The sequence below is a fragment of the Carcharhinus amblyrhynchos genome, chromosome 7, assembly GCF_965287045.1.
Source record: "Carcharhinus amblyrhynchos chromosome 7, sCarAmb.v2.hapA, whole genome shotgun sequence".
NCBI lineage: Eukaryota > Metazoa > Chordata > Chondrichthyes > Carcharhiniformes > Carcharhinidae > Carcharhinus > Carcharhinus amblyrhynchos.
In genome coordinates, this window is record NC_137330.1 from 45425957 (window position 1) to 45429980 (window position 4024).

The 4024-nt window shown below is 44.2% G+C and overlaps 1 non-coding gene across 1 annotated transcript; it reads right to left on the bottom strand.

Moving 5' to 3' along the window:
- Window positions 1-2768: 2768 nt before the first annotated feature.
- LOC145345759 (U2 spliceosomal RNA) lies at window positions 2769-2963 on the bottom strand. Its single transcript, XR_013887150.1, has one exon. It is a non-coding gene; the product is annotated as a U2 spliceosomal RNA (small nuclear RNA).
- Window positions 2964-4024: the final 1061 nt, after the last annotated feature.

Here is a 4024-nt window from a genome sequence, read left to right on the forward strand (position 1 = left end):
TTTCATCGACTTGCAGAGGTTTTCATTGTCAAGCACTCATTGCAGTAAAGAGAAAATGCTGGAAAATCTCAGCAGGTCTAACAGTCTCTCTCCTTACAGGTGCTGTCAGACCTGCTGAGATTTTCCAGTGTTTTCTCTTTTGATTTCAGACTCCAGCATCCGCAGTAATTTGCTTTTACTCACTGCAGGAGTTTGTGCAAGGCTGAACAAATATTGTTGATCCCACGCTAATATTCTTTTAATCTAGGTTTGAACCGAGCCACTGGAGCATTTTCTCACTGATTTCCATTGCCTTTAATTTTACTAGGGCTCCTCAGTACCACACTGAATCAAATGCCTCCTTAACATCGAGGGCAGGTCACCCAACATCTCCCCCTGCTCAGAAAATTCCACAGAGGAAGGTAGATGACAGGAACAGCATTTCCCACCGTTTCCACCTGCCAGCTTGTTCCTATTGGGCACATAAAACTTTGGCTGACCTCTGGAGCTGAAAGCTCCTGGCTGGAGGCAAACTGAGCATCATTACATAAGCAGGTTATTTTGTACAAAGATGAATTAAGTGTCGCTTGATAATTATTAACTCCATCCAATAGTTTACTAATGATCAAGAGTGGACAATCTGAGTTGTATTTGGCTGGATTTGTCCTAGTTATGTCCTGGATAGTAGGTTAACTTTAAAAAAAATTACTCCATGGGATGTGGGTATCACTGACTAGACCAGCATTTGTTGCCCATCCCTAATTGCCCTTGAGAAAACGGTGGTGAGCTGCCTTTTTGAACCACTGCAGTCCATATGTTTTAGGAATATCCACAGGAAAGGAGTCCAGAATTTTGACCTAATGAAGTGAAGGAAAAGAAGCGTTGTACCAAGTCAATATGTTGGGTGCCTTGGAGGAGTTTTGCAGGTGGTGGTGTTCCCAGATATCTGCTGCCCTTATTCATGTAAGTGATAGCAGGCATAAGTTTGGAAGGTGCTATCGAAGAAGCCTTCATGAGTTACCGTCTCATGTAGTGATACACATTGTCGCTACCATGAATCCAGTAATGGAGGAATGAAATGTTTATGGTGGGAATACTATTCCAATCAAGAAGGCTGCTTTATCTTGGATGGTGTTAAGCTTCTTGAGGGTTGTTAGAGCTGCATTCATCCAGGCAAGTGGAGGGTATTTGTCACACTCCTGACTTGTGCTTGTTAGATGGTAGATTCAGAAGGTGAGTCACTCTTCCTGAGAATGTTCCACTTTATTGAGTAAATGCAGTGTTGTAGTTGTACTGAAACAGCTTGACTGGGATGTGACTATTCGGGAGTACAGGTTTTCAGCAATAAAGCCAAGATGGTGTTGGAGCCTTTACTGCATCTGGTGCACTCAGCCATTTCTTGATAGCTTGGTGGAGTGAAGAAAATGTGTTTTTTGTGTGAACGTGGGGACATCAGGAGGAGGACAAGATGAATCATCCATCTGGCATTTCAGGAAGATGATATTGGCAAATCTTTCAGCTTTGTCCTTTGAACTAAATACTAGTCTCTGGCATCATTGATGTGGATGTTCGTTGAGCCGCTTCCTCTCTAACGTTGTTGAATTGTCAACCAACATTCATGATTGCACATGGCAGGACTGCAGAGCTTTGATTTGATCTGTTGGTTGTGGTATCACATAACTCTATTTATGATATGCTGCTTAGATTTAATTTGATTTATTATTGTCAAACATATTAACACGCAATGAAATGTATTGTTTCTTGCATGCTCTTCATATTGTCTTGTGTTATAGCTTTCTGTTTGCTCTTGGGCAGCAAAACCAAATATTTTGCATGTAAAGTCACACTCTACCACATAGAGAGTGACAGGAATAGTCTTTAGCCATGAGTGCAAGATAAATATTTGATGATGCCCTCAAACTGTAACTAACTTAATATTTATGAAATATATTGTCCCTGATTCTCCCAAAAAAAATACTAAGTTCCCAATGTGTGGAAAAATGGGAGCAAATCCCACTTTTTTTTTAATGTACTTATCAGAGCAAAGCTCCGACAGCCTGTGCATCACAGGGTACCCTAGCATGATTCCCTCTGGTAAGTAGGGGCTGGGGTCTATTCCCGCTGGAGATGCCAGCAGCTTAGTGCTGAGAGGGCCACTGCACATGTGCTGATCTTTCAGCGCAGAGATCAGTACATGGGCTGTGAGCCTCCCCCCATTGTCAGTCTTTAGATTGCTAGCCAGCCCCGCAACACCCCCATTGCTGTCCTCCTGGACCTTCCTGGGACAGCCCCTTTGTGTCCTCCACCTGTCCCCCAGATTCTTCTATCCTCCCCGATCCCAATGACCATCCCCAATGTTCCCCCTCACCAGCTCTGATCACCCTCACTCCCTCTGCACCCCCTCCGCCAATCCCAATTGCAGAGTGGCAGCGGGTTATCCCCTCCCCTACCAATTGCCAAGCCCCCTTGGCACTGCCCTTTAAGCATTGACAGATTGCCAGGCTGGCACCTTCCCTTATTCTTGACTTCTCAGGAAGGCCTCAATGGCCTCTGTTCCTTCCAGCAAGATCAATTTTAGTCTTGGGTGACTGTCTGAGTGGAGTTTGCACATTGTCCTTGTGTCTGCATGGGTTTTCTCCGTGTACTCTGGTTTCCTCCTACAGTCCAAAGATATGCGGGTTAAATGGATTGGCATGCTAAATTGCCCCTTAATGCCCAGGGAAATTAGCAGTGTAAATATGTGAGGTTACGGGATAGGGCCTGGCTGGGATTGTTGTCAGTGCAGGCTCAATGGGCCGAATGGTCTCCTTCTGCATTGTAGGGATTCTATGGATTCTATGGAGTGAAAGGAGGAAGCCCCATTTCCAATGTCCTGTCCTAAACATCAATTTAATATATGCCCCCCCCCATAGGAGTCGTATTAGTTAGTAAATTGACAAGAACAGATACTACACTTGATCTTAGCCAAAAAGCAGAGAAACACTGTTAATATTATAATATGACTGACAACCCTATGCCACACACTTATACAATGCAGCACACTCCACAGGATTACAGTTTTCATAGGAACCAGTGCACAGTCACCCCTAACCTCCAACAGATTCACATCTCTCCACTTTGTCAGGTCATAATGTTGAATGACCATTAAAAGGTACTTCTTCCAGTTTTCAGCAAATTTCCACAATGACTAGCAGCAGGAAGGTCCACTCCAACTTTTACAGATGCAGCATAGAAAGCATTCTTTCTGATTGTATCGCAGCTTGGTATGGTTCCTGCTCTGCCCAAATCCACAGGAAATACAAAAGTTCGTGAATGTAGCCCAATCCATCACGCAAACCAGCCTCCCATCCATTGACTCTGTCTACACTTCCTGCTGCCTTAGCAAAGCAGCCAACATAATTAAGGACTCCACGCACCCCAGACATTCTCTCTTCTGCCTTCTTCCATTGGGAAAAAGATACAAAAGCCTGAGGTCACATACCAATCGACTCAAGAACAGTTTCGTCCCTGCTGCCATCAGACCTTTGAATGGACCTATCTTGCATTAAGTTGATCATTCTCTACACCCTAGCTATGACTGTAACACTACATTCTGCACTCTCTCATTTCCTTCTCTATGAATGGTATGCTTTGTCTGTATAGCATGCAAGAAACAATACTTTTCACCGTATACTAATACATGTGACAACAATAAGTCAAATCAAATCAATTCACTCCGGCAATTTCTCTTCCTGGCCTCGCTGGGACCAAGTCATCGAGTACCACAGGATACTTCTTTTCAGTTTGAGATTATCCTTCTTCCGGCATTCTACTGTTTGCTTGTAGAAGACTCACAGCTTTCTCCACTCTGCTGGCCACAACAGCTGCAGATTCTTGTCTCTGAGACCTCTCTCTTTTTTCTGTCCAAAATCATTGAGACCAAGGGTGGGATTTTATGGCCTCGCTCATCCCGAAAATGTGAAATCCCACCCAAGGTCAATGGACCTTCCCCATGGTCTGCTCCTCGCCTACTCCAATTCCTATGGAGGGCAGGGCAGTAAAATTC